This window comes from Bos indicus x Bos taurus, chromosome 22, assembly GCF_003369695.1.
Source record: "Bos indicus x Bos taurus breed Angus x Brahman F1 hybrid chromosome 22, Bos_hybrid_MaternalHap_v2.0, whole genome shotgun sequence".
In the NCBI taxonomy this organism is placed as follows: Eukaryota; Metazoa; Chordata; class Mammalia; order Artiodactyla; family Bovidae; genus Bos; species Bos indicus x Bos taurus.
Genome location: NC_040097.1, coordinates 20,492,410 through 20,518,235, shown reverse-complemented (window position 1 = coordinate 20,518,235; position 25,826 = coordinate 20,492,410). Strand labels below are relative to the sequence as shown.

The 25,826-nt window shown below is 40.5% G+C and overlaps 1 protein-coding gene across 6 annotated transcripts in view; it reads left to right on the top strand.

Moving 5' to 3' along the window:
- Positions 1-25,826, top strand: part of FHIT (fragile histidine triad) — a 1,526,080-nt gene that overhangs the window by 168,614 nt on the left and 1,331,640 nt on the right. The window lies entirely within an intron of this gene.

Sequence of the window (25,826 nt, the reverse complement as noted above, 5' to 3'; positions counted from 1 at the left end):
TTTTTTTAAACTTTTTTTTTTTTCTCTAGTTCCATTTCCTCTCCGCATCTTTGCCATGCATTCCAATAATATTTTCCTAAGGCTTGCAAAAGAGTTACATTATGCTCTAATAATTCTGAGGACAAAGGGGAGAAAGGGCAGTGTGGTGTTACTGGAGAAGCTATTTTAAACTGGAGTGGGCCCAGAAAACTAACCTCGGAATGACACATTGAATGGCTTTATGCCAGGGATTTGATTATATTGTGTGTTGTTTCATTTGAACATTGTAGATCTTATTTTATAATTAAATGTTTTATAAAGCCCTAACTAAATAGTGTTGGAGTCAAAATACAGTTTTATTAAAAGGCTCTAAAAATTACAAATCAGCCATGTAGGTTAGTTGTAACATGAATGCTCCACGTGTTCTCACAAATGTATGTCTAAATTTAATTCTGGTGTAAATTTATTTCAGAAAAAAAAAAGAAATACTTTAAAGGTTTTGGTGATAATTTTAATTAAAAACTTTATTTATTTCATGTGATTACTTACTGGTGTACAGAACTTGTTCCATCCTCAAATGTAAGCTTTTTTGGGTGGGGGGAAGAATTAAAAATACTTTGAATATTTAAATTTGATTTTGCAAGGTGACTATGCAGTTTTGTTAATATAAATATACTATTACATATCCTGAAGGGGAAGTGAATGAATCTCTATTTGCAATTATGTGATTCCATTTTTAAAAATATCTTCAGGGCTCAGCTGAAGACAAATTGAGTACAAAATAATCCCGATAGTCTGGGGTTTGAGTGTGTGTATGTGTCTTTAATAATGCATCTTTCATACCATCAAATAAATCAGATAGGCACAGGAGATTTAGAAATCATATACTGTAACAAAATGAGGAGATTTTAGATTCTCTTGCATGTTCCTATTTTCAATGTTTATTGTGAAACTCAAATTGGCAACGTTTGTGATTCATGATGTCCATCAGGCAAAGTTCTTTGCTGAATGTCTTTCTTTTGCTAGTCCATATTCCATCCTGTGGCAGGTAAACAGGCTAGTGTCTAAATTTATTTAAAGTTGTTTACAAAAAGCCAGAAACACAGTGGTGTTTTCAATGTGAGGTTGATTGTGTAGTTTGGATTTATGGCTTTGGCAAACACATCCAGCTGTTTACACTATCATTTATTTAGTAAGCTCTCTCTTCAGTCCCTGAGGCAGTATGTTGGTTAAGATCAAGGAGGGGAAGCTTCAGCTATCAGCCTCAATTTAAATCTCAGTTTACCAGTTTTTCTGACTGCAAGCAGCTCTGTAAACTGTGTGCCTTAGTTTCCTCACATGTGACAAGGGGAAAATTATGATGCCATATAGAATTTGGGGGAGGATTTAATACATTTAAAACTGAGAACAGTGCCTGATGCGTAGTGAGAACTCAATTATTAAGCAATTAAAAAAATTGAAGGTGACCAGCTTTAAAAAAAAAACAAAAAAACTCACCTGGTTTGTTGTGCCTGTGTTGGCTTTCATATTTGGGGAAAGGAGATGGAAGAAAATGTGTTAAAAATGACTTGCATATGTTAGTATTACCGTACAAAATGCAGACTTACAGAGGCTCATTTTAAAGAAATCAGCAGATTGGGAAACTCTTCCTGACTCCTGTTGTACCAGAGTATCTGGGTGTGAGTGAGTTATGAATGTTGTTGAGATTATATAAAAAGCTGTTGACAGCATTTTCAGCTTTTGAAAGAAAAGTGAAAGTTCAGTCATGTCTGACTCTTTGTGAGCCCATGGACAGTAGCCCTCCAAGCTCCTCTGTCTATGGAATTCTCTAGGCAGGAATACTGGAGTGGATATTGCCATGCCCTTCTCCAGGGGATCTTCCCAACTCAGGGATCAAACCTAGGTCTCCTGCATTGCAGGCAGATTCTTTACCATCTGAGCCACAAGAGAAGACTTTCAGCTTTTAGGAACATTGTTATTGGTTTGAAGTCAGCTCTTCATGGAGTTTGCAACTTGGCTTTAATAGTTAAATAATAAAAATATTATTGGACAAAGTGAGATGTGTGTTATCACCTAAGCAATGTTAGATCTTCGGACTGAGTAGAATTGTGTCATTCTAATTTGTGTGTGTGGGAGGGGATGGGAGTGGAGGGTGAGGAGTAGGAGTAGAGGTAGGGGTTGATTACTGAATAGAAATAATGACTATCAGCTCGTGTGCCAGGTTCTCCACTCATTCCTCAGAGGGAGAAGAGTGTAGCAAAGTAAAAGGAAACTCAGTGTTGGATGGAAAATGCACCACAAAATGCGAATGACTAATACCTTGTCTATTGTTTATCCCACTGAGATTTTCTGCCTCTCTAGTTATAGCGATGGGTGAGTAAAAATTAATTAGAAGCTGGAATCTGATTTTAAGATGGGATATCAGACACATATATCAAGTTGTTAGGTTAGCTGTAAAGCATAACCTGGGATTTATATATTTAGAAGTCATAATAAATCTGTCTGTCATGAAAATCAGATTACCCAGCATTGCATGCTAATGGCTCGTCATCCTGTGGAATTGTGGTCTCCCCAGCAACTGCCTGCTGGTCCTGCTTTTCTCTGATTTGCTGTCTCCCTTGACCAACGAATGACTCCAGTCTCTCCACTTAAGAAAGTGCCTACTTTAATAAATGCTTCTGAGCCTCTATAAGGAGGCGTTTTCCCGTGGACTACAGCAGTAACTCCTAGGGCTCTCCCAGACTCAATATTCTCAACAGTAATCAATCAGTCCATCAATTAGTCAATTCATTAGCCTAACAGTTACTTCCAAGATATTTATTGAGTACCTGTCATGTGCTGAGCTGTTTACAAGGTGCTTGGAATCTAACAAAGATAGTTCCTGCCCTCATAGTGGGCAGTGATAGAGGGGAGAGGTAAGAACACTCAGGATACATTGTGAGATGGACAAAGTGTAGGATATAAGGTGTCCAGATGTAGGGGCATTGAGGAAGGACTCCCAGAGGCCAGTATCTTCTGAGTTGAGATTTCTGAGTTAAGTAGTGGGACTCAGCGAATTGAAGAGGTGGAGAACTAGTGGGCAGTCTTCCAGGTTGAAGAACCAACCCATGCAAAGGCCAGGAGGAGAGCGATTAAGGTTCACTCTAGAGTTGTAGCAATGACAGTTCTTCAAAGTGATGAGACTAGAGAGATTTACAAGGTCTTTCAAAGTGGGTTAAGCAGTTAGGATTAGTCTAAGGACAGTGGGGCACCATTGAATGATTTAAATAGGGGCAATATCCTTCTAGTACCCGAAGTTGACATATTACTACTTTCCACCTCAGGTGGCCGCCTGTGTTTCTTTTCTTTTTTAAAAAATATTTTTATCATTTTTTTTTTTTTTTTTAATTTTGGGCTGTGCTGGGTTTTTTTTTGCTGTGCTTAGACTTTGTCTAGTTGCAGCGAGCTGGGGCAGCTCTCCAGTTGCGATGGGCAGGCTTCTCATTGCAGTGGCTTCTCTTGTTGCAGAGCCATGGGCTCTAGGCATGTGGGCTAGGGAGTTGTGGCACACAGGTGTAGTTGCCCCGTGGCAGGAGGGGCCTTCCTGGACCAGGGGACCAGGGATTGAACCCGTGTACCCGGCACTGGCAAGCAGATTCTTAACCATTGGACCACCAGGGAAATCCCGCCTGTGTTTCTTACCATGGGCTTAAAGGCTCTGTGCAGAGGGGTGCCTTATGAGCCTTCCTGACCTTAGTTCTCACTCTTGTTCCTCATCTGTGCTGTGCTCTAGGCATGTCTGAACTTCATTACCCAAAGGTTCCATGACAGCCATGCTCTTGTACCTGTGTTCACCCTGAGACATCAACCTTCAGCTCCTGTCACCTCATTTCTCATCTGTCCATACCTCATCGTTCTTCCCAGGCCCAATTCAGTGTCATCTCTCTAGGAGGCTCTCTCTTCTTTACTCTAGTCAGAGTTAATCCTCCCTTAAGTTTGTACTGTCTTTATTTATTCTTCTGTTCAACAGATGTTTGTTAGTTTTAGACTGCATTCCAAGTGTGTGACAGTGAACAACAAAGCAAAGTGCCTGCATTCATAGCATTTATTTAAATAATAAACACATTCAGCCTTCTTTGTCCTGCCTGTAAGTGTCTATGCTGCTGCTAAGTCACTTTAGTCGTGTCCGACTCTGTGACCCCATAGACGGCAGCCCACTAGGCTCCTCCGTCCCTGGGATTCTCCAGGCAAGAAAACTGGAGTGGGTTGCCATTTCCTTCTCCAATGCATGAAAGTGAAAAGTGAAAATGAAGTTGCTCCGTCATGTCCAACTTTTCGAGACCCCCATGTACTGCAGCCTACCAGGCTCCTCCATCCATGGGATTTTTTGTCTACAAATATGTCTCCTTAATTTACTTGTCAAATAATGAGGGTGTTCCTTGTATGTGCAGAATAAATTGGTTTTGAATGAATGAAGAATAAAAAAAGTCGTAGTGAATATTTGCAGAGAGACTTGGCCTGATACCTTACACTTTGTATAAGGGAGAAAGTATTGATTTTGGAGTTATATTGTTGCAAATTCAAGACATATCTCTACTATTCATGACCTTTGAGTAAATCACTTGACCTCTCCGAGCCCTGTGCTCTTTTCTATAGGGTTCTTTCATGTGGTATTGTGGGGATTAGAAACAATATACACAAGGTGCCTATTGGTCCATCCCAAGTTCCTTTACCAGCTGTTTGCATCTCTGACATTCACACCTTGAACGAAGTCATTTTAAAAGCCAATTTTATTTTCTGCCTCTTGAGACTGATAAATTCTGAAAACTTGCTCTCTAGATGGGAACATGCTTTGCCAATTAAGAAGCATGTAAGAGCCTTCCATTGTGCTTCTGTTGTCCTTGGCATATCTGCTGTTGCCGGTGTTGATCTGTTGTAGAAAACAGGCAGTGTTTAAATCTCATATTTTCCACTTGTTAGCTATATAACCTTAGGTAAGTTACTTAGTTTCTCCATGGCTCACTTTTCTTCTCTGTAAAATAAAGATGATATTAGTCTCTCCATTATAGGACACTTACGAGGTATTACATGAAAAGTAATGCACATTTTTAGTACAGTTCCTCTCACATAGTGAGTACATACTGAAAGACAGCCATTATGAACTCCTTGTGTCATTGTTAGTGACTTCCCTGGTGGCTCAGATGGTAAAGCGTGTGCCTACAATGCGGAAGACCCGGGTTCAATCCCTGGGTTGGGAAGATCTCCTGGAGAAGGAAATGGCAACCCACTCCAGTATTCTTGCCTGGAAAATCCCATGGACAGAGGAGCCTGGTAGGCTGCAGTCAGTCTGTGGGGGTCACAAAGAGTCGGACACGACTGAACGACTTCACTTTTGTGTCATTGTTATCACATTTATAACCAGTATTATTTTCATCTGAGTCTATCTCCCTGTGAGATTCAAACTTAACAGCAGGAAAACCATATCTTTAACTTTATAGATCCCTAAAGATGCCTGACACATAGAAGGCAGTGAACAAATACTTATTTAATGAATGCATGAACAATGAAAAAGTATTATTTATTATCAAAACATGTTAAAATGTTTATACAGTGCTTGGTACATAGTAGGAAATTAATATACTGTTGTTCCTTACTTTGCTCTTTAACTTTCTCAGTTATGTTAACAGGTTTCCTTGGGTTTTTTCCTATAGAGTTTGGTGAAAAGACTGTGTGTTCTACTCACTTCTTGTAGCACTCTGAAGAGTTTATCATTTTTAGTTTGTTTCTATGCAGTGGTCTTCCTAACCTTACATCATTTCAGATTTGTGGGGTCCTAACACTCTAAGTTCTTTTGGTTACCAGAAAATTTTTCTCTATGAAATCCCCTATGGGTGTAGGATGCCATCATATATTATTATCTGAGTATGTGTGTGCATGTGTGTTTATTTATTTATTTTATTAAAAGCAAAAATCCTTTGCAGCCCTGCCCCTCTGTTTGCAGGAGGAAAGAGAGATTATAAAACCACTCGGGCAATGAGGGTTATAGCTCTAGACCGGACACGGACTTTTAGAAGATTTCAGAGAGTGAAGGCAGCCTCCTGCTGTGCCTCGCTTACTCTGAAAGGACCTTGGTCAGAGGCTATTGGTAAAACACTGGGCCCTCCTTTATCCTTCCTAGTCCTCCATACCATGCTTGCTATTTGCTCAGTTTTTCTTCAAAGTGGAGCACTTGCTTTTCCTTTCTTGGATTGACAGCTTTTGTCTGAGAAGGAACCTAGCCTGGCTTTTCTATGTGTCTGGCATTCCTTCTGCAGAACTTTAAGCTTGACACTTTTCTTAAGGGGGTCACCCATTCAAATGCTATTTAGAGGCCAGCAGGGGAGATTCTGTTACTGAGCAAAGGAGGTTAGGGAAGAAGTTCTGTACTTCTGTAAAGAACTGTAATCTCTTCATTTTTCTTGAAACAGTCCTCTTAGCTCATCTTTTGCTTTCCCACCTGTGATCAAGATACACCGGCATGAAATATTTCCTTCGATCTTTACCATAAGAAAAATAGCACTACAAATAAGAAGGGAGGCAACTGACATTTGGCCTAAGTGACAGGGAGGCTATAGTGGATGATGTTGGTAAAACAAACTGCAGAGTGCATTCCCCACTCTGCCGGAGCAGCCCCAGCACAGCCCAAGAAGTTGTTGTTATGGGGAGTTTGCTTCCTGTGGGGTCACAGCTTCCATCCTTTTTTTGAATGAAATCTCTAGATTTTACAAATGTTAAATTTTTAAAACTTTACTACACTGTCAGCCATTACTGTGTGGTTTAAATGAAGCAGAACAATGGAATGTATTTGGCCTGTGCATCACCAATATTCACCTCTGCTGTACTATGGGAGATGCACAGTTAGTGATGTCAGAGTCTCTTTCATGCTGTTTCAATTCTGAAGAAAAACACGATTACAGTTAGAGCTGTCTCGTTTTCAAAAATCACTGGAATACCCTTCCAGAAAGAGAAGACTCCGTGGCATGCTCTCCTATGTTTATAGCAAATGTCTAAAGGAGTCTATGGGATAAACAGGCTAGTTGTTTTTCACTTGGTTTTGAAGGCTTAAGGGGTTTTGTTTGTTCTTCCTCCTGTTTTCCATTTGGCATGCACTACTTATGCTTAAAAAAAAAAAAAATTAAACTGACAAGCAGTGAGAAAAAGTTACTGGAGCCTGAAAGTTGGTTAATATCAATTACATTCTCGTGTCTAATAACCCATGCCTGGGAAACGCAACTTGTTTGTTATAAATACCCAATGCCAAATCAAGAATAAACAGCTGCTTTGTTTTAGTCAGTATTTACAGCATCGCTTTAACTACTTTGACCCTATTCAAGAAGGTAATGAAGAGCTGGGTGCCAGTGATGTTGACAAACTGTGGCAGTTTCTGCATTGTGTCCTCGGAGCTGCCTCTGCTTCAGCCTCCATTATTTACACTGCTAGCATTACAGTCACGCCTTTAACTGGAAATGCAGCAAGATGACACATGAGAGCAGGCCAGCAGGACCCTGTTAGTCCCTCTTATTGAGTGCCACATTCTGGGCTGGGGAGCAATATTCCTAAAAAGGAAACACACACACTGACCTCCAAAGGCTTGGGTACTCATGAATGCTCTGCATTGCTGGTATGGTGCTGCTGAGTTTGGAGTTGTATGTACTTTTTCAGTATTAGACCCAAATTACAGGTAATGTTCCAGACTTAAAAAAGATTAATATTTTATTCTTTCACTAAAAGAGAAAATATCTAAACATATCTCAGGCTGGTTTATTCTTCCTCATGAGGATCAGATGCAAAAGAATATGGCAAGAGGAGGTTGTTCAGTTTGGGATGTAGAACTAAATCATGTCCAGTCACTTTACTCTTAACTGTGTCATTTTTAGAGAAGTGTATGTTTTATTATCATAGAGTCCCATAGGCCAAGGAGCCTGTCAGTCTTCTTTACTTGACTAAGACTCACAGTTAAGGTAGATCGTACATATTCAAGTAGCAAGTGCTTTTTTTTTTTAATCTAGTAGCACCTACTCCATCCATCCCCATCTATCTAGGGAAGCTTTTACAAAATCATGGCCTCTGGACAGTTGTTCAAGACCTACGGAAGGCAGGGATTAGAGGAGTTCTGTGTTATTCAAGATTTCTTGAGAAGACCTAGAATTCCTTTGTAGTGGGGTAAAATCTGTTGCAGAACAAATCTTTGCTTGGAAACTTTATCATTTATTAGGACCTTTATATTACAATTAGAGGAAGTGGGTCCTGTGTGCACACTGTGAGAGGCGGTTGTTGTTTAGTCGCTATGTCGTGTCTGACTTTTTGTGACCTCATGGACTACAGCACGCCAGAATTTCTTATCCCTCACTATCTCCTGGAGTTTGCTCAAATTTATGTCCATTGAGTCAGTAATGCTATCTAACCATCTCATCCTCGATTGCCCCCTTTTCCTCCTGCCATCAATCTTTCCTAGCATCAGGGTCTTTTCCAGTGAGTCGGATTTTTGCATCAGATGGCCAAAGTATTGAGAGGCAGGGAAAGGTCTATTTACTCTTTTCTTTCTTGTCACTTTCCCTATCAACTGCATGTAAAAATTATGAACAAGTATCTGTTGTGCATCTTGTATGTCTATTTGAAGAATAGGAGAAAGGGAAGACTTACATGTGTTCTACACAGAAATCCCAGTTTAACTGACTTAAGAAAAATGTTACCATACAGATGGAAAATCTAGAAAAGTCTTTCTAGAATTCAGCAGTAAAATTATTGAGAACCAGAGAACTTTCTTTTATTGCTGCACTCTCAGGTATTTTTCTTTACAGTCTTAACCCTGTTGGGGAAGAAGATGCTTTCCTCTTCCCTTCTAGGTTCTTCTGACTAACGTAAGAATTAAATAGGTATGAAACAGATTAATAGGAGGTGATCAAACAAAAGTTTAATAACATATGTACATGGGAGAGACCCAGGAAAACTGAGTAACTTGCCCAAATGGCCAAACGCTTCACCTTAAATAGCATCTTCAGCTAAAGACAAAAGAAGGTGTTGGGAGTAGTCATTTGGAAATTCGCAAGGGGAGGAAAGCAATTGACATAGAGAGAAAAAACCAGTGTTTGGTAAACAAATGTTTGCTGGGCCAGGCAGAGACAATGGAACACAAAGTGGACTCTGCTGTCCAGTCCCTGCCCTCGCCACACCTGGCCCATATTCTTTGCATAGCTCTCGTGATAGGCCTAGTCTGAACTAGCCCTCAAGCTAAATTATTTAGGAAGAAGGTCATAGTTTCTTCTTGAGTCTTTTGGGCCTTGATTGCTTTCAGATAATCCACATGCCAGAGAGGATATTTTCCAATGCCAAATGTTGCTCTCTTGGGTCCCTTTATAGCCCCAGTTAGCTAGGGTGTTTCCAGACATATTCAAAGAGTCTGTCTGAAGGCCAGAAATGGAGAGGAAGACTCTTTGTTTGATGTGTCCTTTGTTTTCTTAAGAGTGAGGAAAACTTTCAGAGAAGCTCCTTAACAGTTCTCCCTCCTAGTTGATTGGCCAGCTTTCTAAAACTATACCGTAAAACAATTTCAAGAAGAATGAAGTTACCATTCATGGCGAGTGATTGTACTAGTTTACTGAAGCTTCACACCTAGGGCTGGGTAGGGCCCAGTCTTCTGTCCTTGGGTATGGGGTGTGGGCTGCCAAGAACTGACCAAAACCAGAGTCAGGTTCTGTAAGAAAGGAAGGAGAGGGATAAGTCACTGTTAAATAGGCACTCAGGACTTCTCTTTTACTTCTCCCAACAATATACCAGAAGTAAATGGAAACCCACTCCAGTATTCTTGCGTGGAAAATTCCATGGACAGAGGAGTTTGGTGGGCTACAGTCCATGGGATTGCAAAGAGTTGGACACAACTGAGTGACTGAGCACACACACATAGTAATTATATAATATTTTTGGTATATAGAAATAATGTGTGCATTAAGGCAATTTGGAAAATATAGGAGTATGATACAAGGAAGACAATAAGCATTGCCCAGAATTCTACTATTTAGCCAATACTGGTATTAACGTTTTGGAGTATTTCATTTTTGTATTTCTATACACCACACCATGTATACATTCAAAGATATTTACTGATTGCTTTCTATGTAGAATAATGTATAAAAACATAAAAATACGTGCAAATATATATGATTGACATATTGGATATAGACTGCATAGGCTGTCTTGCATTTTACTGTTCCACGTAAGTTTATAGCATGCATGTTTTCATGTTTTTGTGCATTTCCCTATAAAGTACGATTCTTCGGGGACATCTTTTTTAATAATGGTATAGCAATCCATTTTATAGATAAAATGTGTTAAACAAGCCCCTTATTTGTGGACCTGTATGTTTCTCTCAGTTTCTTTACATGGGAAATAACACTGTAAATGAGCATCCATACATGTTATATCATTGGGCATAGCTTTTATTATTTCTTTGGGATACAGTCTTTGAAATAATGGATCAAAGAAAGGAACATTTTAGAGCTGTGAACATTTGCTGCATACTGTCAGGTTACAGTCCAGAAATGTGGCACATTCTATATTCCCAACAACAATCTGTGAGACTGTTTGCCTCTTGCTTGATGGCTCTTGTCTCTAAGGAGTATTTTTCTGTTTCTTTTCTTTCCCTTTTCTTTCGGAGTAGTTTTGGATCTTCTGATCAGAGCCTTGCATTCCACAGATAAATTATTGCTGATACCCATTTGCCATTTTCTCTAGGATTGCTGAAAGTCCATTATGCTTTTGTGTTAATTATACAAGGCCAGAATGGAACCCCATATATTATTAGATATTGAGAGAAACCAGAACAACTTGTACTGAAGTGATATTTGACACTGTATCTCTAACAAAATTGAAATAAAAACCTCCGTAAGTGCTAGTGCATTGTTAAAATGTTCAGATACATTATTTGGTTCATAAATAAATAATTTTAACTTTTATGATAATGGAGAGGAGCAAAGGTGGTAGGAGACTTTCTGAATATACAAATAATTCATTCTCTTGCAGCCAAGATAAACAGCCCTATGAATTCATTACATGACAGAGCACTGGATGACAGGTAGATCATCTCAGGACTGGGTACTTGTTAGGGATGCATGTGTCCGTGAGACTTGAGCCATGACCAAAAAGTTGCTGTTATCTACCCTGGGCAGTCCAGGGGAGATGCTCTCAAAGGTGGCCTGGAAAAAGGTTGGCAGCGGAGAGAAGGAGCAGGAGAGAGGGGAGGCTCATGCGCTCAGTTTCTTCTCTCATTCTGGATAGAGCTGGAGAGACTGCACTGACTCATAATAGGTTAGGAAGGCGGAGTTGAATTAGAGACAGCTGAGATTTGCAGATTTCCAAATAAGTTTTTCATTTCAGCAAGGACCTTTTGAGTGATTTCACTGGCATGCCAAATGTTTTCAGTGACCTATACAAATCTACAGGAGGAGAAACAGTGTGTTGAATATATGCTTCTCTGAACTTCCTGCTCTGGGCTGCATCCTCTAACCTTTACCTGATTACCAGTGCTTCAACATCCTTAACATTTTATGACAAATTTCATTCATTCATTCATCTGTTCATTCATTCACACATCAAATATTTATTGGTTATGGACTTTGTGCAGGTACCATGCCAATAAAAATGTTGGTACCTTATCTTACTTATTTGATCTGATTATCTGTCTAGAGTAATGTGTGTGCACTTGGGTTTGACTGAAGTTTGGTTCTTCCAGCATCTGCATTTTGAAGAGGACTTTGTTCATCCATATTCACCATTGATTGCTGTTGTTGTTTAGTCACTAAAAATAAGTTGTGTCTGATTCTTTTGCAACCCCATGGACTGTAGCTCGCCAGGCTCCTCTTTCCATGGGATTTCCCAGGCAAAAATACTGGAGTGGGCTGCCATTTCCTTCTCCAGGGGATCTTCCCGATGCAGGATTGAACCCAGATCTCCCGCATTGGCAGGCGGATTCTTTACCACTGAGTCACCAGGAAAGTCCCTCTTCAGCATTTACCTCATCACTAACTGAACATCTGTCATGCATAGGACATTTTGCTGAATTCTGGAGATACAGTGAGATTAAAGTCATTTGGACTGTTAATGATGCTAGAAAAGAATGATAGTATGAGTGTGGAGTCGTTTTATACTCTGTTCTACTTTGGCCTTTTCCATTAATCCTCAAAATCACTCCCTGAATTTGGTTAGGTGGCGATTAAAATACACAGAACCTAGCACAATTCCATAATATGTGCCATGAAGAGAATGGTCCATGCTAGATAGTTTTTAAAAATTAATTTATTTTAATTGGAGGGTGACTTTACAATATTTTGATGGCCTCTGCCATACATCAACATGAATTGGCCATAGGCATACATGTGTCCCTTCCTTCCTGAACCCTCCTCCCACCTCCCTCCCCACGCCACCCCTCTAGGCTGTCACAGAGCACTGGCTTTGGTTCCCTGTGTCATATATCAAACTCCCACTGGCTATCTATTATATATATGTATGGCGATATATGTATGTTACAATGCTATTCTCTCAAATCATCCCACCCTCTTCCTCTCCCACTGTATCCAAAAGTCTGTTCTTCACGTCTATGCTGCATGTAGGACCATTGCTACTATCTTTCTATGTTCCATATATATGGGTTAATATACAATATTTGTCTTTCTCTTTCTGACTTATTTCGCTCTGTATAATAGACTCTAGGTTCATCCACCTCATTAGAACTGACTCAAATGTGTTCCTTTTATAGCCGAATAATATTCCATTGTATATATGTACCACAGCTTCCTTATCCATTCATCTGCCGATGGACATCTAGGTTTTGAGAAACTCTGTCTTCCTTCTTGGACAATTACAGAATACACTGGCACTTCAAGGATCATTTGAAGTCTTGCCATAAAGAAGCCTGTTAAAATTTAGTGGAATGCACTACTGTTTTTGATCTAGGATTAGCTTGTTTATATCCTTTCTCTTTTTCTCATAATTAAGAATTTCACTGGGTTTTGAGAGATGGCTAGATTATGTAAGAGCTGGTTATCTAGACTGTGAATGTTTTTGGTTCTTTGTTTCTTTGTCCCCATTTCTGCCCTCTTTCTCATTCCTTTTTGAATAGGCACGAGGCTCAGAGAAGAGATAAAACTGCAGTCAGTCCATTTGTTACAAGCTTTTATCTATTGCCTTCAAACAAAGTAAAATAAGCCGTGCTGTGGAAGAGATTGGTAGTTCTCCCCTTTCCTATCATGGTGGTTCTCAAAGTGTGGTCCCAGAGTTAGCAGTAGCTGAATGAACTAGTATAAAAGGCAGAGTTATCACCTCCCCAGTGATGTCTACACCCTACTCTTCAGATTCCTTGAATATGTTATCTAAAACAGCAAAAGAGACTTTGCATACATAATTAAGATAATGGACTATGAGATGGGGGATCATCCTCGATTATCTGGGTGTGCCCAGTCTAATCACATGAACTCTTAAAGCCAGAGGACCTTTCCAGGTTTTAGTCAGAGAGATTTGACAATAAAGAAAAGGCAGGAGAGACTCAAAGCATGAAAAGAAACCAAATCCCCATTACTGACTTGATAATGGAGGGAAAGGTCCACATACCAAGAAATGTGGGTGGCCTTTGATATTGAGGATGTTCAGCAGTTCACAACCAATAAAGAGACAGGAATGTCAGAACTGGATTCTGTTAACAACCTGAGTGAACAAGGAAACACTGGAGGCTCCAGAAAGGAACAAAGCCTTCCCACAACTTGATTTTAGCCTGGTGAGACCTGTGTCAGACTTCTGACCTACAAAATAATAGGATACTGAACTTGTGTTGTTTTAAGCCCTAAGGTTGTGATAATTTGTTCTGTCAGCAAGAGAAAACAAATACATCTGAGAACTTATTAAAACGCAAATTTTCAATGCTCATCCCAGACTGACTGAACTTACTGAATCAGAAACTGGGAGTGGGGGAGGTAGGGGGTGTAGCTTTAATCCGTTTTAACAAGTTCTCCATGTGGTTCTGACATGCTAAAGTTTGACAACTAATGTTAAATGGTAATAGAATTCCCGAGTGTTAGTGGATATGTGACTGCCTCTAACAAAAACTGCACATCCTACTTTCATTGTAGGTAGGTGTTATCACTAGACTGAGTTCTCACCAAACAGGTTGAATAGTAAAGGGTTAACTCATTTAGCTTGGGGTGTTAAAGCTCTGCACATTCCAAATTAAAAACTAACTTTAATGGATTTTGGGAGATAACCTCTGAGCCCTTGAAATATCCTGCTGGATTAGAGTATCTTTGTATACCTTGGGTCACATTTGTATACCTTTGTAATCTTGGGTCACACCAAATTGTTTATACAACCAATGTGATTTATGGTGAATGCCTGTTTTTGTTCACCTGAGGCCTTGGGTAATACTGTGTCAGTCTGACCTCTGGAAGGCCTGGAGAAGTTGATAGATATCCACCCCAGCCAATGCCATTTAGATAGACAGTTGTGAGATGAGTTCCACATAGTTTCTCATGTGGTCCCCAGAAGCCCACAGATGTAACTTCAGTTATTGCTGTTTAGTTGCTAAGTTATGTCTGACTCTTGTGACCCCTTGGACTATAGCCCACCAGGCTCCTCTGTCCATGGGATTTCCCAGGCAAGAATACTGAAGTGGATGGATTGCCATTTCCTTCTCCAGGGGCTCTTCCTGACCCAGGGATTAAACCCACATTTCCCGCATTGGTAGGTGGATTCTTTACCACTGAGCCATTAGGGAAGCCATTGTAACTTCAGTTGCCCATAGGTAAAACCAACTTGATAACACAAGCTTTATTACTGTTTCCTTTCCTTTCCAGTTTACTTCTCCCCTTCTCTCTTTTCAGTTTCCTAGAATCACCTTTCAAATAAGTTACCAGAACCTAAGCCATTGGTCCATGTCTTAGGCTCTGTATTCTGGGGGAATCCAAAACCAGGAGATTCTTCAAAGAAACAGAGTATCAAAGCTTCTTCTTTGCTGCTGATGGTGCTGTAGAAATAATTGCCCATCTGCTGCTTTTGACCATGTTAAGGAAAGCTATTCTCTAGAAATGAAGAAGTGGTAAGTTAGAAGACATCTGGGTCTGTAATGAGTCTGGAGAACTTCCTTACCAGCATGGGACTGCTGACCTTGAGACTTGTTAGATGAAAGATTAAAAGCTTCTGAGTTTATGCCACTCTTAATTTAGGGACAGGAGGTGGATAAAGGGGTGGCTCACATACAGCTTAACCTTATTCTGGCCAACATAGCAACTAATGGATAAATGGAGACTTTGGTTTGTCATCAGGTTGAAATTGAACTGTCCCTGACCTTCATCACCATGACTAAGGGTTGATTGCATGAGGGACAAGCACCTTAGTTTTAGGCAAAAGCATTAGACCAGGAGTCAGGCAGCTTGGGTTCTGTGTTGACTCCTAAGAAGATGTTCATCTTATATTCTCTTAAATTGGACTGCTTGATCTCAGGTTTTCTCTTAATTTTTGCATACCATGATCCAATGAATGTAAAGTATGCAAAAATTCACTTGCAAAAACAAAACACTTGGTCATTATGAAATATAAATACAGGACATCGTCTGTATTTGCATTTTGAAATTTCCTTACTAATAGATTGATAAGCACATCTTAGCCTGAGTGTGCATGTATATTTTTTTAAATGACTCATAAGTTAGAAGGCCCTTGAGGCATTATTAAAGTTCATCATATCACTCACTGTGAAAACTTTCCTTGAATGTTGGAAGATGTTTACAAAACTCTGTTTGCCTGACAGTGATTCTTCAGGCTGATAAGAACCTTCACATGTTCTTTTCCTTTGCCTGGATGGTACCTAATCAGTCTATATAATGAGACAGGCCAAAGGACAGAGAATTATGCTCCAGGACAGTCTTCACTCTGTCATTTGGCTTTGCATGCAGAAACTACAATATATGATGTGATCAAGAATGATATAAGTTGGCAGTATAATGAGCTTGGGATTGTTAGATAGGCTCGATGTACACCATGACCTTTGTTGGATGTAAAGTGTCAGACTTGGGCACATGCATATTAGTTGTGGAAAAAGGCCCTCCTTTGGGGAGTCAGGGGTCATGAATTTTGTTTCTAGGCAGCATATATACAGTTGCCTGGCAACCAGGAGAGCAGTTAAGTTCTTGCTGTATGATGCGGTAAAGGATTTCATCCATCTTGAAAAGCTAACAGCATAATTTAAATTTTGAAGCAGAGTGTGGGTGTTCTCAAGTGGCAGAGTCTTATCTCACATCTAGTTGCAGCCTCTAACTGCATAAACTTGGTGTTGCTGAAGTTTTTCTGCATTAAGGATGTTGTAAACAAAAGGCTAGAACTCTGAATTGAGATTGAGACATCCTTCATTAGAGTGTATTCAGTACCAACAGAAAAGTCAACTAATGATATCCTAAAATAAAGGATGTTTAATAATTTCTGAACAAGAAGGCTTGTTTTAGATGCTCAACAAGGACACAGCCCCTTCCATGCTTCCATTGCACCATCTTTTGTGTGCTCCCTTTTATCTTCAGGATTGTTGCCTCATGCTCACAAGAAGGCTGCCAGAGATTTCAGCACTGCAGTGTCCCAGATTAGCATCCAAAACAGGATAGGAAAGGAAGGGGCAAGAAGGGCCTTCTTGTGGCGGGCCTCTCTTATTTATTTTTTCACAGGAGGAAATTGTTCCTTAAAGGCTTTTAGCAGATACCTTTTCAGTTCTTTTTATCTAGAAATGGGTCACATGTGTATCTCCTCCTAGCCTGCTCATTGGCAAAGGAGGATTCAGTTACCTTCAGTGGCTTAGGCTAATCATGATTCAGCCTCTTGGACTAGAGGCAGGGCCTGTCTTTGCTTAGCACATTACCACTTTACATCAGATTCCTGAGAAAGATCAGAGTGTGTCTTTTAGCAAAGATGAAGGCTAGATTGCTGCTAGGAAAGTGTCGTATGGTGCTGCTGCAACTCCTTCCACATTATTGCTTATGTGCAGGCGTCAGAGGTTGCAAACTCACCCTTAAAATGTTTTTAAGACGTTGAGATTAGATTTAGAAATAGAAATGTTTTGCATTAAAAATTGGATTTTACACTTCTCTTGAAATAATTCAGTGATCTGGCAGCATTGCTGTCTTCAGATGGGGTATGTGCACAACTCTCTTCACCACTGCTATTGTCATACAGTTGGCCCTCTTTATTCATGCATGTCACTTTCCTGGCCCCTTATGGAGATTTGTGCCCATGAACTTTAACCTACATATAGATATTTTGAAACAAGAGGTTTACAATCATACCGGTCCATTATATCAAAGAAACTAACTGCCACTATTCTCTTTCAACAGAGGATGAGATGTTTGGATGGCATCACTGACTCAATGGACATGAGTTTGAGTAAACTCTGGGAGTTGGTGATGGACAGGGAGGCCTGGCGTGCTGCAGTCCATGGGGTTGCAAAGAGTCGGACACAACTGAGCGACTGAACTGAACTGACTCTCTTTCAGTCTTTCTATATTTGGGACTCTTATACTCTTTGGCTATATATTTCTTTATTTTATAACTGTGGAAGGGAGTAGAGATTGGATTTTGACATAGTACAGAGGTAGTTTGAGTCCTGGCAATAGCACTGATTAACTTGTGATTTTGTATTCACATCTGTAAAATTGAATAATAATAGTATCTACCTCTTGGGGTTGATTAGAGAATTAGCACAGTGCATGGTTCACAGGATGCTAATTTTGATGAAGATGATGATAAAGAAAATGATGACGTCTCTATAAGCCTGTCTGTTATATCGGTTTGTCCTTTGAGGTGCCATTTGGGGATGCAAAACACAGCATTTTCAGTGAGTAGAGCTGATGAATGGCAACTGTCTATCTTGTGGAGCTAGAAGAGGATCCTGTGAGTGACCGTGCTTGAGGGGTACTAAACACCTGGAAAGTAATTTTTTCTACTTCTTTCAAGATAGAATCAGATCCACCTAATTCATGCCTCCAGGTAACCTTCACAGCTCCCAGAAATTTAGTTCTGCACTTAAGATTGGCTCATTTCTATTCAGACTGGGGCACATTCTACGTTTATACTGTCAAAAAGCAGTGGATATTTTAGTTTATGCCTGGGGACATGGAAGACAATTCTGGATGCCTCTAATGACCTTGGAGAGTCACTTCCCTTACCAAAATAGCTTCTTATTTTATTGTTAGATTTTGGTCTAGGTTCTATGAGATTCATCTGTCTGTAACTCAATCTGGAAAAAGTTGGAAGTCACTATGTAAATGAGGTCAGATTAGAATTGTTATTTGGGGAATCAGGTAGGTTATTTTGAGATTGAGTAAATTGCTTTATTTTATTCTTAAGGCTTGATGAGTAAGTACTAGGAAATTAGGAAAGGAATGTTAGGAAGCTTATTGTAATCCAATTTTTATAATTAAAAGGTTGGAATGATAACTATTGTGAACAAAAATGTGGGGGATACGGACTCATTGATACTGTTGTAAGAAAAATCAATATAGTAATCTTTGGGATGGATAGTTTGTAACTATCAGCTATAGCTTAAATGTTTTGACCTAAAAATTATTTGACATTTTAAACAACATATTCTAAAGATATTCTTGATCAAGTATACAAAGAAATTCACTGCAGTGTTGTTGGTAGTAGTGAGAAATTGAAAGTGGGTAATGGCACCCCACTCCAGTACTCTTGCCTGGAAAATCCCATGGACGGAGGAGCCTAGTAGGCTGCAGTCCATGGGGTCGCTAAGAGTCAGATTCGACTGAGCGACTTCACTTTCACTTTTCACTTTCATGTATTGGAAAAGGAAATGGCAACCCACTCCAGTGTTCTTGCCTGGAGAATCCCAGGGACAGGGGAGCGTGGTGGGCTGCTGTCTATGGGGTCGCAGAGTTGGACACGACTGAAGTGACTTAGCAGCAGCAGCAGCAGCAAAGTATTTACTAAGGGGGACTCGATAAATAAGGTGTACGTGTCTGTACATCGATATTACTTTGCAGCCATTACAAAGCATGGAGTAGAGAGCCCTGTGAACTGACATGAAGAGATGCCAAGAGTGAGGAAGAACACTATGTATTATATTGTGTATGTGCTTAGTCGCTCAGTTGGGTCCGACTCTTTGCGACCCCATGGACTGTAGCCCTCTAGGCTCCTCTGTCCATGGATTTTCCAGGCAAGAATACTGGAGTGGGTTGCCATTTCCTCCTCCAGGGGGTCTTTCTGAACCAGGGATTGAACCCGTGTCTCTGGCATCTTTTGCATTGGCAGGCATATTCTTTATCATTTCTGTGTTCAAAACCAGAAGTACTTGTCAAGTTTGTAATGCTGACCCTCTCAAGGAATGAATTCATAAGGATGAGATAGTAGAAGGATGGGAGGAAAGAGAGAAGGCAAAGTTTTTTAATTTATGTACTTTCACACATGTTTTGCAAAGTCATGTACTCTATTTATAATTAGTATTTTACACTTGAGTTTGGAGTGGAAACCCAGGGAGTTGTAATACTCCTTCTTTTAATTCATTTATTTATTTATTTTTGACTGCTCTGGGTCTTGGTTGCTGCATGAGGGCTTTCTCTAGTCGCGGTGAGTGGAGGCTACTCTTTGTTGTGGCACACGGGCTTGTAATTGTGGTGGTTTCTCTTGTTGAGCACAGGTTCTAGGCCTGCAGGCTGCAGTACTTGGTGGTATGCAGGCTTAGTAGTTGTGGCCTAAGGGCTCTAGAGCAGGGGCTCAGTAGTTGTGGCACATGGGCTTTAGTTGCCCTGTGCCTGTGGAATCTTCCCAAACCAGGGATCAAACTGATGTCCTCTGCACTGGCAGGAGAATTCTTAACCACTGGACCACCAGGGAAACCCTGTAATGCTCATTCTGAAGAACAGTGTCACACACAGATTAAGCACATGAGTTCTAGAGCTAGGCTGCCTGGACTGGAATCTTGGCTGTACCCTCGGCCAACTAAATGTCTTCATTAGTAGGTTCATGGATTTCTCTAGGTCTTGGTTCATCCATGAAAGACAATAATGATACCTCCCCTCAAAGGTTGTTGTGACGATTACATGAGTTATTATATGTACAATATTTAGAAAAACGTTAGTTGTGATTGTTATTCTGGTTGCAAGTTTATACCAAAAATGCAGAAGTAGCTGAAATGAAAGAAAAAGTCACCATAGGCATCTGGAGGAATGCCTATGAATTTATGAAATGCAATGAAATTCCTTTGATGTGAAATCACATAGATGTCTTTTTAAAAATTAAGGCTAGAAAGGAGACAAATGACTGGATGGATTAGGCCTGAAAATGCAGAAGCCCTTCCTGTAACCAAAGAGCAAAGTCAACAGCCTTGAACTAAAAATCTGTCACAATGGGAACATAAAACAAACCGGCTGAAACGGACAGGTCCAGAGAGTCAGGGAAGGGGGCAAGGGGAGAGGGAAGGTGTTCAGTAGCCTCCTAAACGTTTCATAAACTTCAGTCATATTTCTCTTTTTCCCAATCTTTTCCTTATCTTTTGTCCCTTGACAACAAGTCCTGTATTTGATCCAGATTTTATCTCTTTATGGGACAGCTGATAAGACAGTTAATGTATTAACATTGAAGAGCTGGGGCTTAATGCAGAATAGTGAAACGGTCACTTGGAAATGGAAAGACACACTCAAGGGTGAATGCTACCTAAAGAAGTTACTCTGAACGAGTAGGTAGTGGCAGGTAGAAAGCAAGTATTTGGTGGAGAATGCTTAGAAAACTGGGGATTCTTGACTTCAATCCTCAGACTTAATTGAGCATAGGAACTGAGTGTTGAAATGATTCTCTGTTGTTGCTGAGTTGAAAAGCCAGCGGGCTGTAAGAACAGTGACCGATTGACACTGACAGTCTTCCATCTGGAGCTTAATCTGTCTCCAAACGTCTGCGACAGTGGTGTGTCTTTCACAACAGGTTCACGTAATTCCAAAGGCCAGGCATCAAGCAGGAAGCCAGAGTTCTAGTCATTAGTCACACATTTGGGCCACAGGGCAATTCCTTTGCTTGCAGCTGGAGAAGATACAATGTTCCTAATGTGGCTGGTAATGAGGGGTGCACACAGATGATGGGGTTGGATGGCAGCGAAGAGGCACTGCTAGCAAACAGCTCCAGCTTAAGAGAGCTTCCCCTCTGCTGCTGGCTCTCTCCTGAGCCATAGATTGGGCTCCTGATTGACTGTCTCCGCTGGAGCTCATTACGGGGTTGGGCTGCCACTTGTCCAGCCATGGGAAAGGACAGACCCGCATGGTTTCCTGCCTTCAGTGCCCTCATGGCCGTTGTCTCCATGCTTCAAAGGCACAGTCGTCAGCTGTTTTGAAGCAGGTCTGTGGGACCCGAGGTTTCCTTGAAACTTTTAAAGCCTGTTTCCTCTTACTTTGAAGAGACTGGGTTTATAAATCAAAATATTACTCAATAAGGTATTTTGAGAAAAAAAGGATACATTATGATACAGGCTCTTAAAATAAACAAAAACAAAAACAGGCATAGGTATAATGAGGTACCCCACACTAACTGATTTTCTTTAGTTGATGGTATTCAGTTTGGTGCTTTCTGGCCAAAAAAGAAAAAAACCACATTGAATCAAATGGTTTTCATTATCTGACAAAAACAAAGCAATCCCCTCGCCTTTTAAAAAAATATTTTTTGAACTAAATTGAAGGGTGAATGAATTGAGTTAGCTGTGGTCATCGGGATGTTATGTAAGATGATGGACCGTAGTTTTAAATTTTTTCATTCATGAAAATTATTTTAACACAGTTTCAAGTAGATTATTTTTGTATTGACTGCCTTAGCTAACAACATCACAATAAATTGTAATTTAGTGAAATGCATGGCTAGGGAATGATGCACCCTAGTTTTCTGTGTTTAGAAGTTGGAGAATCTAGAGAAATAAACAATTATGTGTGTGTGACCAACAGCTTCCAATATTTCTCTTTTCTGGACACAGAGGAAGGACATATACCTAGAGGAACAATGTCTTGTGGTGATTCAGATGTAGATTCTGGACTCAGACCTGGATGCAGGTCCTGGCTGCGTCATTTATGCCCTTGAGCAAGGCCACCCTCTATTTTATGGACCTTGTTTATCTGTAAAACAGCAAGTAGCCACCCTGTAAACTTGTTGGGTTATGTGAATGAGAATGATGTTATTTTATGGATAATCTTACATGTACTTTATTTGTGTGTGCATGATTAGTCATCTGAAATCATATGGAGACATCGTTCCGGGGTTTTAAGAGTTAAACTAAAGCATTCTTTTGAGTCATCTGTAGAGGTTTGTGCTTATATTATAATGATAAAGCTGCTAACATCATAAAAATCATGGCTCGTATTTGTGGAGTCATTGTTCTTACAGTCATTGTTCTAAATGTTCTGTGTGGATTAGCTCGTTGAACCCTTTCAGCCACCTAATATTATTTTATCTATATTTTTTCTGTGATATTAAAGAACTTGCTCAGATCTCAGAGCTGATCAATGTTGGAGGTGATTCTTGAACTCTGGTCAGTTTGATTCGAGATGGCAGCTCTCACCTACTGCATAGGTTTTAAGGTCCTGTGACCCAGGGAGATTTCTCCACCAAGTACCTGAACTTCCCAGGCAATTGTCTTGGCTCTTGTTCACTTTTCTTGACATAGAAAGCCTTGTGTTGTGAGAAAAACTTTTCCTTGCAGGTGAAATATGTTTAGTGGGATTTACTTTGCATTTTTTGTGATGCTTGACTCTTCACCTGGCTCTGTGATTAATCTGCCACGGGAGTGCAGTAAACCTTTAATTACAGCTTCTTCAAACTCTCCCCACCCAACCCTGTGTGCTTTTCCACTGTTTAAGGTTCCAATGGGCTGGACATTCTGAAGGAGGCTTAACCTGTATGTTACATAAATCATGGCCTTTGTGTGCGGAGAGGAAAGGTTACAGTTTCCGATCTGTGATATTTTTCCTACCAAAGATACTTACCTTTCTTTTTTTCTTCCTTCCTTTCTTCCCTCTTTTAAAAATTGGGTACAGTTGCTTTTTGATTTTGTGTTAATTTCTGCTATACAAGGAAGTGAATTAGCTATCAGTATACATAAGAAATAGAGGAAAACAACAAAATGGGAAAGACTAGAGATCTCTTCAAGAAAATTAGAGATACCAAAGGAACATTTCATGCAAAGATGGGCTTGATAAAGGACAGAAATGATATGGACCTAACAGAAGCAGAAGATATTAAGAAGAGGTGGCAAGAATACACAGAAGAACTGTACAAAAAAGATCTTCACGACCCAGATAATCACGATGGTGTGATCACTCACCTAGAGCCAGACATCCTGGAATGTGAAGTCAAGTGGGCCTTAGAAAGCATCACTACAAACAAAGCTAGTGGGGGTGATGGAATTCCAGTTGAGCTCTTTCAAATCCTGAAAGATGATGCTGTGAAAGTGCTGCACTCAATATGCCAGCAAATTTGGAAAACTCAGCAGTGGCCACAGGACTGGAAAAGGTCAGTTTTCATTCCAATCCCAAAGAAAGGCAATGCCAAAGAATGTTCAAACTACCACACAATTGCACTCATCTCACACGCTAGTAAAGTAATGCTCAAAATTCTCCAAGCCAGGCTTCAGCAATATGTGAACTGTGAACTTCCTGATGTTCAAGCTGGTTTTAGAAAAGGCAGAGGAACAAGAGATCAAATTGCCAACATCTACTGGATCATGGAAAAAGCAAGAGAGTTCCAGAAAAACATCTATTTCTGCTTTATTGACTATGCCAAAGCCTTTGACTGTGTGGATCACAATAAACTGTGGAAAATTCTGAAAGAGATGGGAATACCAGACCACCTGATCTGCCTCTTGAGAAACCTATATGCAGGTCAGGAAGCAACAGTTAGAACTGGACATGGAACAACAGACTGGTTCCAAATAGGAAAAGGAGTACGTCAAGGCTGTATACTGTCACCCTGCTTATTTAACTTCTATGCAGAGTACATCATGAGAAACGCTGGACTGGAAAAAGCACAAGCTGGAATCAAGACTGCTGGGAGAAATATCAATAACCTCAGATATGCAGATGACACCACCCTTATGGCAGAAAGTGAAGAGGAACTCAAAAGCCTCTTGATGAAAGTGAAAGTGGAGAGTGAAAAAGTTGGCTTAAAGCTGAACATTCAGAAAACAAAGATCATGGCATTTGGTCCCATCACTTCATGGGAATTAGATGGGGAAACAGTGGAAACAGTGTCAGACTTTATTTTTCTGGGCTCCAAAATCACTGCAGATGGTGACTGCAGCCATGAAATTAAAAGACGCTTACTCTTTGGAAGGAAAGTTATGACCAACCTAGATAGCATATTGAAAAGCAGAGACATTACTTTGCCAACAAAGGTCCGTCTAGTCAAGGCTATGGTTTTTCCAGTAGTCATGTATGGGTGTAAGAGTTGGACTGTGAAGAAAGCTGAGTGCCAAAGAATTGATGCTTTTGAACTGTGGTGTTAGAGAAGACTCTTGAGAGTCCCTTGGACTGCAAGGAGATTCAACCAGTCCATTCTAAAGGAGATCAGTTCTGGGTGTTCTTTGGAAGGAATGATGCTAAAGCTGAAACTCCAGTACTTTGGCCACCTCATGCGAAGTGTTGACTCATTGGAAAAGACTCTGATGCTGGGAGGGATTGGGGGCAGGAGGAGAAGGGGACGACAGAGGATGAGATGGCTGGATGGCATCACCGACTCGATGGATGTGAGTCTGAGTGAACTCCGGAAGTTGGTGATGGACAGGGAGGCCTGGCATGCTGCAATTCATGGGGTCTCAAAGAGTTGGACATGACTGAGCAACTGAACTGAACTGAACTGAACTGAATACATATATCTGATGTTGAAGCTGAAATTCCAATACTTTGGCCACCTGATGTGAAGAGCTAACTCATTTGAAAAGACCCTGATGCTGGGAAAGATTGACGGCAGGAAGGGAAGGAGACGACAGAGGATGAGATGGTTGGATGGCATCACCGACTCAATGGACATGAGTTTGGGTAAACTCCGGGAGTTGGTGATGGACAGAGAGGCCTGGCGTGCTGTGGTTCATGGGGTCGCAAAGAGTCAGACACGACTGAGCGACTCAACTGAACTGAATACATATATCTGAGCTTCCTTGGTGGCTCAGAGAGTGAAAAATCTATCTGAAATGCAGGAGACCCGGGTTTGATCCCTGGGTTGAGAAGATCCCCTGGAGAAGGGAATGGCTACCCACTCTAGTATTATTGCCTGGAGAATTCCATGAACAGAGGAGCCTGGTGGGCTATAGTCCATGCGGTCGCAGAGTCGAACACAACTGATCGACTAACACTTTCACTTTTTCATGCATATATTCCCTCCCTCTTGGTCTTCCCTTCACCCTCCCCCCCATCCCACCCGTCTAGGTCACCACCAAGCACTGAACTGAGCTCCCTATGTTATTCTGCAGGTTCCCACCAGCTAGCTGTTTTACATATGGTAGTGTATATATGTCAATCCTCAACTCACAGTTCGTCCCGTCCTCTCCTTCCCCTCCTGTGTCCACATGACCTTTCTCTACGTTTATGTCTCTGTTCTTGTCCTGCAAATAGGTTCATCTGTATCATTTTTCCAGATTTCATATATATGCATTAATATACAATATTTATTTTTCTCTTTCTGACTTCCTTCTCTCTGTATGACAGATATGTCTCTACAAATGTCCCAGTTTCATTCCTGACTGAGTCATATTCCATTGTATATATACATATATATACATATATCTTATCTCCTTTATCCATTCATTTGTTGATGTTTAGGTTGCTTCC